The sequence below is a fragment of the Rhinopithecus roxellana genome, chromosome 11, assembly GCF_007565055.1.
Source record: "Rhinopithecus roxellana isolate Shanxi Qingling chromosome 11, ASM756505v1, whole genome shotgun sequence".
Classification (NCBI taxonomy): Eukaryota; Metazoa; Chordata; class Mammalia; order Primates; family Cercopithecidae; genus Rhinopithecus; species Rhinopithecus roxellana.
The window spans coordinates 106,140,797-106,156,956 of record NC_044559.1 but is presented as its reverse complement, the minus strand read 5'-3'; positions in this window follow the sequence as shown (position 1 = coordinate 106,156,956).

Below are 16,160 nucleotides of genomic sequence, written 5' to 3'. Positions count from 1 at the left end.
AATGATAATGATAATAACCATTATCTATTGAAGATGTGCTAGTTTCCAGACATTATGTATTCACTGTGTTAAATAATGCAATCAACCCTTAAAGGTAGGTATAATTCATTCCATTTTACACGTGAAGAAATCGAGGCTCAAAAACTGGAATGACTTGCCTCAAGATCATACAGATAGCAAATGACTGAATGAAGCTTTGAAATTAAGTCTGTCCGATTAGATGCTGCTACCTTTAATAAACAAAGCTGATATTTCATGTCTCGCCTCTAAGGCAAAACCATTAACTCTTCTTAAGCTTTTGGTGCTCTTATCTCAACCCTGGATTCCCCAAGTCTTCCCCAGTTACAACAAAGCTCAGGGCTGTTCTCCTCCTTCAAAGTCTCGTATGAAAGTAGCAGTGGCTCATGACTGTAATCCCAGCACTTTGGGAGGCTGAGGCAGGCGGATCACGAGGTCAGGAGTTTGAGACAAGCCTGATCAACATGGCAAAACATCGTCTCTACTAAAAATACAAAAATTAGCCAGATGTGGTGGCACGTGCCTGTAATCCCAACTACTCAGGAGGCTGAGGCAGGAGAATCGCTTGAACCTGGGAGGTGGAGGTTGCAGTGAGCCAAGATCGTGCCACTGCACTCCAGCCTGGGTGACAGAGTGAGACTCTGTCTCCAAAAAAAAAAAAAAAAAAAAAAAGTAGTTATCTATTGTTCTTCACCCAGGGCCCTGTCTTCTTTTAGGAGATAGCTGCCTGGTTCCTAAATAGCAACAGTTCTATGCTCTGTGCAAAATTTGATGAGTTCATCTTTGGTTCTTCCTGGATCATACCTTCACCCTATGAGAGTTTTCCAAATACAGTGCCTCAGCCAGGATTGACTCTAATGTCAAGGATTTTAGGCTCCTTGAAGGGAGAGTAATATTGGGAGATTTAGGGATTTTCTGAATGGGCCGGTCAGCACTCTTTGGCAAGTAAGGGGAACCCAAATGTAATCTGGCTTAAAAGATAAGAGAGTATACTGTCAAAACATTGGAAATGTAGGGGAGGAAGAAAACCTTAATTTTCTTTATCTTCCTACATTCTCTAACTGGGGACCTGTGAATTAGACTGATGAAAGACAGATGACCAAGAGGAAAACATAGTTTATTACCATATGCAGCATGCAAACATGCAAGAGAAACACAGTGATAAGTAATTCAAAGGGGTGGTTAGAATCTGGGGTTATATAACATCTTAACAAAGGGCAATAAATTTATGGAGAAAACAAAGGAAGAGGCTTTAGGCTTTCAAGGTCTGAAAATTATGGAAAGGTAAATATATGGGAGAAGCAAATGGAACAGGATTTGTTTGTGAAGGTCCGTCTTGACACCCACTTTTGATCTTCTTCATGGCGATAAAACTTCTCCAGGAAAGGGGACTTATGGCAATCTTCATTTCTGAAAAGCTTCTGCTTTTAGCTCTGGGAAGGCTTCTTTCTGCATCTGTTGCATCTCAAATACTTTCAGCTCAAAATAATCCATATGCCAAAGTGATATATTTTGGGGTTGCATATTTTGATCACCTACAGAAACACCAGAGAGTGAAAGAACTGATGAATACATAGCTTTATGGAATATAGAATACAGCACTTTATTTTTATTATTTTTATTTTTGTATTTTTAAATTTCCCATAGGTTATTGGGGAACAAGTGGTGTTTGGTTGCATGAGTAAGTTCTTTAGTGGTGATTTGTGAGATTTTGGTGCGCTCATCACCTGAGCAGTATATGTTGCACCCTACTTGTAGTCTTTTATTCCTCAACCCCTTCCCACTCTTTCCCCCTGAGTCCCCAAAGTCATTCTTAAGGCTTTACACCCTCATAGCTTAGCTCCCACTTATGAGTGAGAACATACGATGTTTGATTTTCCATTCCTGAGTTACTCCACTTGGAATAATGGTTTCCAATCTTATCCAGGTCACTGTGAATGCCATTAATTCATTCATTTTTATGACTGAGTAGTATTCCATAATATATATATATATATGCCACAGTTTTCTTATCCACTAGTTGATTGATGGGCACTTGGGTTGGTTCCACATTTTTGCAATTGCAAATTGTCCTGCTATAAACATGTGTGTGCAAGTATCTTTTTTGTATAATTTCTTTTCCTCTAGGTGGATACCCAGTAGTGAGATTGCTGGATCAAATGGTAGTTCTACTTTTAGTTCTTTAAGGAATCTCCACACTGATTTCCGTAGTGGTTGTACTAGTTTACATTCCCACCAGCAGTGTAGAAGTGTTCCCTGTTCACTGCATCCATGCCAACATCTACTATTTTTTTAAATTTTTTTTTATTACGGCCATAGAATACAGCACTTTAAATGAACTACAGCTACATCTCTCAACATAGTTAAACCCCCAAAACATAGTTAAACCCTCTGGATGAAAAAGGCAAATTGCAGAAGTATTTGTATAATTTGATAAAGCAACAAAATATTAAATTCTGTTAAGTTTGAGGATGCATAAATAAGTAGGTAAAAAATAACATCATGTATAGGCATGACAAACACTGAATTTATGACAATAATTATTGTATTAGTCCGTTTTCACGCTGAAGACATACCCAAGACTGAGAAGAAAAAGAGGTTTAATTGGACTTACAGCTCCACATGGCTGGGGAGACCTCAGAATCATGGCAAGAGGCTGCCATCGTGACAGCAAGAGAAAATGAGGGAGAAGCAAAAGTGGAAACCCCTGATAAACCCGTCAGATCTTGTGAGACTTATTCACTGTCATGAGAATAACATGGGAAAGACTTGACCCCATGATTCAATTACCTCCCCCTGGGTCCCTCCCATGACACTTTGGAATTCTGGGAGATCCAATTCAAGTTGAGATTTGAATGGGGACACAGCCAAACCATATCAATTTTCATATCATATCATATTTTCCTCTGGGTGAGAGGAAAATAATAGATTGTATCAGGGAGGAGCACACAGGGGGGTCTTGAAATTGTCTTTAATGTTTAGTGCTTCATGTTAATAACATAATGTTTGATGCTTAATACATTTGGTAAAACTGGTTATTCATATTATTCTCTATAGACATATATGTTTAAAATATTTCGTAATTTTCTTTAAAAAGGGAATCCATTGGCTCCTGTCACAGAAAGATCTATGAGTATCTGGCTGTGAGTCTGACTCAATCCAGAGGATCCAGTGGTGGTACCAGGAGCTGTCTCCAGCTTTTGGAGTTACTTTCTTTTCTCTGGGTGCTATTCTTTTTTAGGTTTTTCATTCTCAGTAGCTAGAGGGCTCCTAATACCTCTGGGCCCTATCTTAACCTGTTGGCATCTCTTGCAAAATGGACTTCTCTTTTCTCAAAGTTTCTGCAAGAGTCCTAGAATTTCACCCCATTGAGTAATGTACCCATCCTTGAATTACATCATTTTCATGCGTGGACTGAGCTGATAAGCTGGACCTTTTTAATGGGCACCCTCTGGAATTGGTGAGATAGGAGATCAGCTTCTTTCAAAGGACATTAAGCGAGAGGTTTCTCAAGGAAAATACGAGTGTGTTAACTGAACCAGAAGAAGCAGATCTGGGGTAATAAGAAACAGTAGATATCTAGTCTTCCATAAAGAATTGCGTGTACACTATATCAATGATTATCTTAGAACAGTGCCTGCTGTGCTCTCCCATATCTAAGTGACAGTAAGTTAAAGGGAAACATGAATTGTTGTTACTTGGGAATATGCCTACATATGCAAACTCATAAATGAAATGTCAGAAAATGTAATTGAACAGTATATAAAGGAATAACTTACCAAGATGAATCAAGATGAATCTTAGGATAAAATAGTACAACAAAATCCATTACAAGATCCAACATAATACATTGCATTAATAAGTTATGAGAAATGACAAACCATAGGTGAAGCTCTACAGATATTCCCATTAAAATGAGAAATAAGAAAAAAAGTAATGCATGTTATTGTCACTATTATTTTATTTTTTCTAAAATGGTAGTCAATGCATTAAAATAAAAAGCAGATATAAAAAGTATAGTAAATAGAAAGTGGGAGAATTGTCCTATCAACAAAAGATCAAAACTAACAGACATGGACAGATTCAGTTCACTTTATCAGCAAGGAGAACCTAATCTAAAAGACAAACACACAAGCATGCTTTGGAACAGTAGCAGTGGGAGTATTAGACACAGAGCCAGGTTGTTCTAAGAATTATCCCAAAACTAGAGAAAAAGAACAGGACAGAGCCCCCAGGCAATGGGGCTGGCAGGAATGCGGCCGGAAGCAGATTCTAGCCAGCTGGCCTGATTCATAGATCAGATTCCAGCCAGCTGGCACTGTCAGTAGAGAAGCTCTGACTCTCCAAGTGCTGTAGGTAGGAGAGTTAGGTAGGGGCCTAGATTTTCCATGGTGTGTATTTGCCAAAACCTACTGGTGCACTGGAGCTATAGGCATACTTGCCATGAGTACTCTCACATGAGAACAGCAGGGCAAGAGATTTTGATATGGTGCTGGGCTGGCTCATTGTTCGTTTGGTGGAAGGAGAGGCAGTCTATTTCTAAATGGATACTCCTTTGACAATATAATCGGGTTGATGGCAGAGGGCAGAAGGCCACAGTATTACAGCCTTCTTTGTACCTGTATTTATTGGGTACTGAGTTCTTGTCCCATGTCCAAGAAGAATGAGGCTACTTGGACAATCGAAGGGTGAGGAGGGTGGAGAAGAATTTTGTTGAGCAATGAAACAGCTCTCAGCAGATGGGGGATGTGAGGGTGATCCTTCACCTGAAGTTTGGCAGTCTCTCAGTGTGACTGGATCTGGGGCTTTTATGGGCTCAGAATGGGGAATGCGTGCTGATTGGTTTGTGAGTATGCAAAAAATAAGGCTAAAACAAAGGCACCACTCAAAGGTGGGCACAACAGTTCAGAAAACCAATTAGGAAAGGGTTGGTATATGTAAAATAGGTGAAGGGTGGGAATCAATCAGAGGAAAGCATGCCAAATGGGAAGAGAGGTTCTCAATCTGGTGCAAGGATTTACACAGGACTGTCTTTGACTTGAAGGTAGGGTTTCACTGGGACCCGCCTCTGTCTGCCATGGATTTGTCTGCCTCCTGCCTCTATCATGACCATGGACATGGGCTCAGTTATGAACATTCATGGCATGGCAAGGGTAACTATCCTGGACTAATTACCAAGATCACAAAATTGGGTCTGATCCTATTCAGCATACCAAAAATGACTGCTCTTATGCCAAATTGGCCATTGGGTAGTGCATACATTGAACAGATCCAATAGCTGTGCAAAATTGTTGCAAATTGAAGAAGGTAGGTTGAAATTTGTTTCCTGAACCCAATCAGGTAGGCTCCTTGCTTAAACAAAATGTAAACATTCTACATAGGATTTAAATAAGATTCAAAGTTGCATAATATAACATGTAAACTGTTCAGAATATAATCCAAAATTATTCAGTTTACAAAGAATCAGGGACAACTCAAAAAGACAATAAGCAGATTCCAGTACTGAGATGATGCAGATTTTGAAATATCAAAGAACAAAAGTAGGACAAGTTTAAATATTTCAATTAGCTTCATTGCAATTAAAGAATAGGGCAAAACTTCATTCCATAAAACAGAATAAATGCTCTGATGAGCTGAGCAGAAGAGGTTGACTTTATAGACAGAGAAGAGCTGCAGAAAGCAGAAACAAAGAACACAAAGCGTATTAGTCATTTCAAAGCTATTTTTTTCTTGTAAGGCTGGGACAGGGAGAAAGAACAATAGAAAAATAACTGATTAGTTAATATCAGTTTACTTCAGGCTACTTTGTGTGCTTTAATTTTTTTATTGATATATAATATTCACATGTATTTATTGGGTATATGTAATATTTTGTTACATGCATAGAATGTGTGATAATCGAATCAGGATATTTCAGGTGTCCATCACTTTGAATAATTATCATTTCTATATTTTGAGAACATTTCAAATTGTCTCTTCTAGCCATTTTGAAATATATGATACGTTGTTAACTATACTCACTCTACTCCACTATCAATCATTAGACCTTATTCCTTCTATTTAAATGTATGTTTGTTCCATTAACCAATCTGTGTTCATTCCCTTACTCCCAGCACATAGCCTTCCCTGCCTCTGGTATCTATCATTCTACTCTCCCTCCTTGGGATCAACTTTTTTAGCTCCCACATATGGGTGAGAACATTTGATATTTGTCTTTCTGTGCCTGGTGTATTTCACTTAACATGATGACCTCCAGTTCCATCCATGCTGCTGAAAATGACAGGATTTCATTCTTTTTTATAGCTGGTAGTATTCTATTGTGTACATGTACCATGTTTCTTTATTCATTTATCTGTCAATGGACACTTAATTTGATTCTGTATCTTTGCTATTGTGAATAGTGCTGCAGTAAACACAAGAGTGAAAGCATCCCTTTGATATACTGATTTCTTTTCCTTTGAATAAATACCCAGTAGTGGGATTGCAGGAGCATAAAGAAGTTCGATTTTTAGTTTTTCCACTCAAAACTCTGATATCTGACAAAAAAAAATTCACTAAAGGTACAGGTTAAAAAATCAACATATACAAATCAGTAGCATTTCTACACACCAATTATGAACTAAGAAAGCAATCAAGAAAACAATCTCATTTCCAATAGCTACAGAATAAAATAAAACAAAATAAAACAAAATACTTAGGAATAAATTTAACCAAGGAAGTGAAAGAGCTCTAAAGACAAACTGCAAAACACTGATGATGGAAATTTGAGAGGACACAGACAAGACATCCCATGCTCATGGGATCCATCTTGAGTTGATTTTTGTATATGGTGAGAGATGGGTCCAGTTTCATTCCTCTGCATATGGATATACAATTTTCCTAGCACCATTTACTGAAGAGGATGTCTTTTCCATAATGTATGTTTATTTTATTTTATTTTATTTTATTTTATTTTATTTTATTTTATTCTGTAGCAATCTACAGATTCAATGCATTCCCTATCAAAATACCAATATCATTTTTCACAGAAATAAAAAAAATCTTAAAGTTCATGTCAAGCCAAAAAAGAGCCTGAATAATCAAAACTTTCTTGAGCAAAAAGAACAAAGCTAAAAGCACACTACCTGACTTCAAAATATATTATAAGGTTATAGTAACCAAAACAGCATGGTATTGGTATAAAAACAGACAGTTAGACCAATGGAACAAAATGGAGAATCCAGAAATAAATCCATGTATTTACAGCCAAACTGAATTTTAACATAAGTGCCAAGAACATACATTTATTGAAAAGACAACATTTTCAATAAATAGTGTTAGGAAAATTGTATATCCATAGCAGAGGAATGAAACTGGACCCATCTCTCACTATATACATAAATCAACTCAAGATGAATTAAAGACTAATGCAAGACCCAAAACTATGAAGCTACTAGAAGAAAACATGGGAGAAATAATGCAGGACACTGGTGTAGGGAAAGATATTATGGCTAAGACCTCAAAAGCACAGGCAAAAAACCAAAAATAAATAGGATGATATTAAACTAAAAAGTTTCTGCACAGCAAAGGAAACAATCAACAGAGTGAAGAGACAACCTGTTGAATGAAAGAAAATATTCACAAACTACTCATCCCATGAGGGACTAATACCCAGAATGTACAAGGAACTCAGATAACTCAATAGTAAAAAATCAAATAAGCAAGTGAGAAAAAGATATGAATGGTATTTCTCAAAAGCAGGCATACAAATGACCAACAGGTACATGAAAAAATGCTCAACATCACAAATCATTAGGGAAATGTAAATCAAAACCACAATGAGATATTATCTTACCCCGGTTAAATGGCTATTATTAAGACACACACACACACACAAAACAAAACGAAACAAACAAACAAACAAAAAACCAGCGACAACAAAATCCAGAGATACTGGCAACCATGTGGAGGAAAGGGAAACTAGCAAGGATGTGGTGAAGAAAAGGGAACTCTTATTGTTGGTGGGAACATAAATTAGCACAGCCACTTTATGGACACAGATATTGTCCACAAAAACACTATCGAGATTTCTTAGGCTACTTCTTTTGTGTAAGGATTTAAGCAGAGGAAACTTCATTATCCTATGGATTGAAGGTTGGACTGAAGGTTGCTGTTATGTCTCTCGCGATTTCTCTGAAGGTCAGGTAACAACTTAGTTTGGGTTTGGTGACATGAAACTGTAGCATGGATGACTCCATTTTGATTTTTAGTCTGGTCTTTTGGGGCCTCGAGCAAGAGCTTAGTTCAAAAAAGTGACCTCTTATAGTTTTTATTTAACAGAAATTATTGCTAGGCATGGTGGCAGATGCCTGTAGTCTCAGCTACCCTGGAGGCTGAGGCAGGAGGATTGCTTGGACCCAGGAGTTTGAGGCTGTAGTGTGCGATAATCATGCCTGTGAGTAGCTACTGCATTCCAGCCATAAAAACTGAATAGAAATTTAGAACTGAAAAACACAGTAATTGAAACTAAAAAAACCAAAAACAAAAACAAAAACAACTCACTGTATGGGCTTAATGGCAAAATAGAGATGTCAGAGGAAAGACCCAGTATATGTGAACAAAGTTCAATAGAAATGACCTAATCTGAGTAACAGAGAAAAAGATATGAAAACACCCACATGGACTCAGGGACCTGTGGGACAATAACAAAAGACTTAACCTTTATGTCACCGGAAAGAGAGAAGAAAAAGTGGTGCCAAAAAAACTATTTAAAAAATTGGCTAAAAATCCTGAAATCTGGCAGACAACATAAACCTACGGATTTAAGAAAATCAGCAAACCTTGAATAGGATAAAACCAAGGAAACCCATTCCAAGACACATATAACCATGAACTAAAGACAAATAAAAAGTCTTGAAAGCCATCAGACACAAATAGCTCATTACTTATATAGAGAGAATGATGCAAATGACTGTGGAGTTCTCCTCAGAAACCACAGGGGCCAGAAAAAAGTGAGACAGTTTTCAAGTGATGAAAGAAAATAACTATTAATTCGTAATTGTATGTCTGGTAAAAAATAATATGTTTCAGGAATAAAAGTGGAAGACATTCTTAGATTAAGTATACTTGGAAAACTATTAATTAAGGACAACCAACAGAAATGATAGGTATATAGGCATATATAATGGGCTATTATTTTTTCTTTAGTCCTTTAAATATGTTTGAAAGCAAAAATTTTAATAATGTTGAAACTGCCTTTGCAAAATTATGACTGAGACAGTGAAACAGAGCTAATCTAACCTACTCTATCTTGGTTCTAACCTTTAAACTGTCCTTGTTACTTTCTGGGCATAGGCTGAGCTAACTTTGGGGGAACTTAGTTTACAGTTTATAGTTTAAAACAGAGTTGATAACAGCCCTTTCCCAAAACAAACCTTCTTCTTGCCTAGGGACTACACTGCCTTTGTAGGACTAACCAATTAACCACAAGATTAGAAATTATGGTTTAGGAGTCATGCAGCTGGAGGCTGCAAGACTCTGACCCTCCCTAAACTGCTCCTAAGATCAGTGCTTGAGATATTTTGCAGACCCTGCACTTGTTGGATCAGCTGGTACCACCCAGATTGATACACCAATCAGCACTCCTGGCTCACTGGCTTCCCCTAAACTGCTCCTAAGATCAGTGCTTGAGATATTTTGCAGACCCTGCACTTGTTGGATCAGCTGGTACCACCCAGATTGATACACCAATCAGCACTCCTGGCTCACTGGCTTCCCCCCACCCACTAAGCTGTCCTTAAAAACTCTGATCCCTGAGTGCTGCTTGGGAAGACTGATTTGATTAATAATAAAACTCTGGTCTCCTGCACAGCTGGCTCTGTGTGAATTACTCTTTCTCTCTTGCAGTTCCCCTGTCTTGATAAATTGGATCTGTCTAGGCAGCAGGCAAGGTGAACCCACTGGGTGGTTACAATGTCTGGTGAGGATTTCAATGAATGTAGATGTAATGTACAAGACAGCCATAACAGAAGAGGGGGAAGTTACAGGAATCTATGAAATAAATGAAAATATATCATATTTAAATTTGTAGGATGCAGCTAAATCTGTGCTTAGTGGGAATTTTCTGCCATTAAATATTTTGTTAGAAGAAGGATCTCAAATCAATAACCAAACTTCCTTATGTAAAACTGGAGAAACAAGAACAAAAATCAAGCAGTAAGAAGGAAATAAGAAAGATAAGAATACCAATGAAATTGAAAACAGAAAAATGGGAAAAGTCAATAAAACTAAAAGTTGGTTCTTTGAAAAGATCAATAAATTGGATAAATCTCTAGCAAGAGTGACACACACAAAAAGTGTAAAGTCCAAATTACCAATATCAGGAAAGAAATAGGGGAAATCACTACATACCCTGCATACTTTAAAAAGATAATAAACAACTTCCCTCACATAAATTTGACAGCTTAGTTGAACCGGAGTAATTTCTAAAAAACACAAACTCCCCAAACTGACCAAAATAAAATAGATAATTTAATAGTCCTGTGACTATTGTAAATCATTAATTCTCCGTTGAAAATTTTCTGAAAAAGAAATCTCCAGGCTCAAATAGTTTTGCTGGTAAATTCTACCAAACATATAAAGAAGGAATAAAACCAACTCCATGCAATTTCTAAAGAAATTAAATCAATAACAAATAACCTTCCAAAAAATAAAGCACCAGACCCTGATGCTTTCACTGGTAAATTTTACAAACACTTAAGGAAGAGTTAAGTTTGAATTTAGGTCAATTTTCCAAAATCTCTTTTAGAAAATAGTGAAGAAAAGACTTCCCAACTAATTTTGTGAGGTCAGCATAAAATACCAAAATTAGACAATAGACAGTAGGCCCGGAGCAGTGACTCACCCCTGTAATCCCAGCACTTTGGGAGGCTGAGGTAAGTGGACCACAAGGTCAGGAGATCGAGACCATCCTGGCTAACACGATGAAACCCCGTCTCTACTAAAAATACAAAAAAAAAAAAAAAAAAAAAATTAGCCAGGCGTGGTGGCAGGTACCTGCAGTCCCAGCTACTCAGGAAGCTGAGGTGGGAGAATGGCGTGAACCCAGGAGTCAGAGCTTGCAGTGAGCCGAGATGGTGCCACTGCACTCCAGCTTGGGCAATAGAGCAAGACTGTCTCAAAAAAAAAAAAAAAAAAAAAAAAAAAAAAAAAAAAATCCTTCCCTATCAGAGTGTTATATTTGTTATAATTTATGGAGCTACATTGACACATCATTATCACCCAAAGACCACAGTATATATTAGGGCTTACTCTTGCTGTTGTACATTTTATGGGTTGGAATAAATGTATATGGTATGTATCCACTATTATAGTATCATGGAAAGTAGTTTCACCGACCTAAAAAAATCCTTTATTCTACGCCTATTCATCCCTTCCTCCCTACTAACTTCTACCAACCACTGATCTTTTTACTGTGTCTATAGCTGTATCTTTTCCAGAATGTAATATAGTTGGGATTATATAATACGCAGACTTTTCAGATTGGCTTCTTTCACTGAGTAACATGCATTTAAGTTTCCTCCATGTCTTTTCATGACTTGTTAGTTCATTTCTTTTCCATGCTGAATAATATTCCATTCTCTGGCTCAAACACAGTTAATGTATCCATTTTCCTACTGAAGGATATCTTGGTTGCTTCCAAGTTTTGGCAATTGTGAATAAAACTGCTACAAACATATGAGGGCAGGTTTTTGTGTGGACATAAATTTTTAACTTCTTTGGGTAAATACCAAGGAGCACATTTGCTGAATTGCATGGTAAGAGTCTGTATATGTAGTAGTATAAGGAACCATCAAACTGACTTCCAAAGTTGCTGTGCCATTTTGCATTTCCACCAGCAATGAATCAGAGTTCCTGTTGCTCCATATCCTACTCAGCATGTGGCGTTGTCAGTGTTCTGGATGTTGGCCATCCTAATAGGTGTGTAGTGGTATCTCATTGTTTTCTTAATTTTTATTTCCCTGATGACATATGATTTAGAGCATCTTTTCATAAACGTATTTGCCATCTGTGCATCTTTTTTGGTGAGGTATCTCGTAAGGTCTTTGGTCCAGTTTTTGGTTAGATTGTTAGTTTTCATATTATTGAGTTTTAAGGTTTCTTTGTACATTTTGGATAGCAGTCTTTTGGCAGAGGCATCTTTTACAAATATTTTCTCCCAGTCTGTAGCTTGTCTTCTGATTCTTTTAACATTGTCTTTCTCAGAGAAAATTTTTAAAGTTTTAATTATGTCCAGCTTATCAGTTTCTTTCACGGATCACGAAACGTCTTCAGTGTTGTATCTAAAAAGTCATTGCCATACTCAAGGTTATCTAGATTTTCTCCTATGGTATCTTCTAGGAGCTTTATAGTTCTGTGTCACACATTAGGTCCGTAATCCATTTTGAGTTAGTTTTTGTGAAAAGTGTAAGGTCTGTTTCTAGATGCATTTTTTCACATGTGACTCTCCAGTTTTTCCAGCACCATTTGTTGAGAAGATTATTTCCTATCCATTGTATCGCCTTTGCCCCCTTGTCAAAGATCAGTTGACTATTTATGTGGATCCCAGGCTTTTATCATATCGACTCTGCCATCTTTTCCTCCTGCTCATGCTATCATGGGTTGATGTCTCTTGCCCACAAAGCCTTTTAAAGTTGCATAATCATAGCTGGGCATGGTGGCATGCACCTATAGTCCCAGCTCCTGGGGAGGCTAAGGCGGGAGGATCCTTTGAGCCTAGGAATTCGAGGCTGCAGTGCTTTATGATCATACCTGTGAAGAGCCACTGCACCCCAGCCTGGGAACATAGCGAGAAACTGCCTCTTCAAAACGTTTCATCAGCCAGGCACGGTGGCTCATGCCTGTCATCCCAGCACTTTGGGAGGATGAGGTGGGCAGATCATGAGGTCAGGAGATCGAGACCATCCTGGCTAACATGATGAAACCCCGTCTCTACTAAAAATACAAAAAATTAGCCAGGCATGGTAGTGGATGCCCGTAGTCCCAGCTACTCGGGAGGCTGAGGCAGGGGAATGGCGTGAACCTGGGAGGCGGAGCTTGCAGTAAGCTGAGATTGCGCCACTGCACTCCGGCCTGGGCGACGGAGCGAGACTGTCTCAAAAAAAAAAAAAAAGTTTCATCATCATTGTTGATGGTAACTTTCCTGAAAACACTGTTTGTGCTGAAGATGCTGTCTCTTAATTCTTCCAAGGAAGTAAGCTTTGGGTGCTTAGGTCAATGAGTAAATGAATAGAATGGCTAGTCAGGGTCCCAGCATGAAACAAAATCGAACTCAGATGTCTCAAGAGAGTATAGAGTAAAACCAAAAGACTGTTTACAGCAGCATGGTCAGGTTAGGGCCACCAGGAAGAGAGGAACCCAGAGATTAACTTCAGTAGGTAGCCTTTTCCACCCTAGATCTGAGGAAGCAAAGGCAGAAAATAGTGTTACCATAGCCCACTGTGTGCTGGGGTCAGGGTGGGGAGTAACATAAGAGGAACATGTAATATAGACCCAGGAGGTCAGATACTCCTCATCGACTCTGAATTTTATTAGGAAAACAGCATCATTTGTAGGTTGCAAGTTTAAAGTTTTTACTACATCCTATAGAGCGGCAGTGTAACCTGACAGAATATTATCTCCCTGCTGGCACCTTAACTGAGTGGGCATTGGACCATCCCATTGTCTATCATAGTAGCTGCTTCCTGAGGTGGGGTCTGGTGATAACACCAGTGAAGTCCAAGGGCATGCCTGAACCCACAGCCACACTTCTGCTATAAAATAAGTTCCGTGGTAGAACGTGATATTATACAGATTGTAACAGAGAAGGTTGGAAAAGGGTCTGGGGTCAAATGGAAAAATCAGTGCAATGACGTTCTTCTCAGCCCCAGCTATCCTATCCCATGGACCCTCAGACAGCACTGCTTGTGTCAGCCTGCAAGCCTAAAGCAGCTACTCCAGCTTTTGACCCTGACCCTTCTAATCATAGGGCTAAAACCCCACCCAAGTGGTCAAAATGACATTTCAGCTACCTCTTCCACAGACTTTACTTCTAACCCCTCTCTCTAATCCCCAAGTCTTCACCCAAATAATTAAACAATGAAATGAACTCCTCTTTAAACCAGGTATGGTGGAATGTGCCTGAAGTCCCAACCACTTCGGTGGCTAAGAAAAGAGGATCTTTTGAGCCCAGGAGTTTAGAGTCCAGCCTGGGAAACATAGTGAGACCCTATCTCTAACAACAACAACAACAACAACAAAAGGTAAACTCTTCCATGACTGCATACCAAAGCTCCTGTGCATACCAACCGAGGCAAGGAGAAGCAGTACCTGGAGAGGGTGAGGGTAGTTTTGGAACCTCAGCTCAGCCAGGGACAATGGAGCTGGGGGCGGAGGTGGCAATGCTGTATGACTTCTCTCACTAAACTCCTAAACTGCAGCCACAGACGCCTGTTACACTTGGACCCAAGCAGTCCTACATAAGCCATGAGTCACAGTGCTCACGTTGGTACCTGTTCACAGACTGTGAGTTCTCCAAGCAGCATTTCTCTTCTCTTCATTACTGATGCAATTACTGACTAAGGGTGGAGAAAAGTCAATGGCCTGAATCTGTTTTTACCTGTCATCTGTTGTCTATCTCTGGGGCTGCCCTCTGTAGGAATGTTACTGACAGCAACATGTGATGGACCTTCTCCATCACATCTCCAAGTGGTATCACCATTTCAATTTCTTCCTACGTACTAGGCTTGCTCATTGCTCATCCCAAACTTCAGGTCTTAAGAATATTGCCATAGACATTCCTTTATGAGGTGATCATATATTTGGAGTATGGTAAAAATAATTAATACTAGACGATGGATCCAGAGGGGAAAGGACAGTCAGGTATGTCTGAAACCTAAGAAAATATTTGGCTGTGTTTTCCAGGGATATAAGGATAATACTATATAGAACAGAACACCTAGGCCAAATTGTTGGTTAGGAATGCCATCTCCTTGGTTCGTTTTTTAGTGTCTTGCTATCTGCCCTGAATCTTGGAACCATGCTCTAAAAGAGTTCTGAAAAATTTTGCCTTCAAGGTTCACCTTTACATAAAATTCACTATGGCTGAAATGAAGCTCATATTCCTTCTTGTTTCTATCTTGGGTTTCCTCTCGGATTGGTAGTGCTGAGGCTTGAAACATTTGGAGAAAGGTTTGATGTTTTTCTTTCCCTTTTTTTCCCTCTTTTTTTCCCTCTCCTTCACTAAGCATGGGACAATTATTCCTTGTGTCTTTTACATACATCTCTTTATTGCCAGCCCCCATGTAGGGATGTCTTGGCAGTTGTGTATGTTGGCCTGAACCTCAGGAGAAAAATCTCAGCCAGAGATATAAATTTGGGGATGAAGAAGCCAAGAAGGCAACCGGGGACAGTGTAAGTAGAGCAAGAAGATAAAACCAGGCTAAAATCCTAAAGACAAAATTGTTTAAAAAATGAGCAAGAAGATCACAGAAAGAAAAACAAACTGAATAATAGCCAAGAGGTGGTGCATGCCTGTAATTCCAGTAATTCAGGAGGCCGAGGCAGGGGGATTGCTTAAGCCCAGCAGTTTGAGACCCGCAACATAGTAAGATACCATCACTAAAAATCTTTTTAAAAAATTAGTTAGGCATGGTGATGCATGCCTGCAGTTCCAGCTACTCAAAGGCTGAGATAGGAGGATTACTTCTTGAGCCCAGAAGTTAGAGACCACCCTGGGCAGCATAGCACTATCCCATCTCTTAAAAAAAAAAAGAAAAAAGAAAAGTAAAAGAAAGAGAGAAAATAGCCAAGAGATAGAGGAAATCCAAGAGAAAATGATATTGCCAAAATCTGTCAACCGTATTACAAGTTGCAAGAGATCGCCCTGAATTTATTGATGAAGTTTTTGTTTTTGTATTTATCTTGGTGTGAATAGTACCGTGCAATGGTTCTCAAACTTTTTGGTTGTACAGATTATTGTATATCTTACAAAGTATTGAGGACCTGAAAGAGCTTTTGATTATAAGAACCCCAAAGAGATTACATCTCTTATTTATCCTACTAGAAATTAAAACTGAGAAAATTTTAAACATGTTAATTTACATAAAAACAATAATAAACCTATT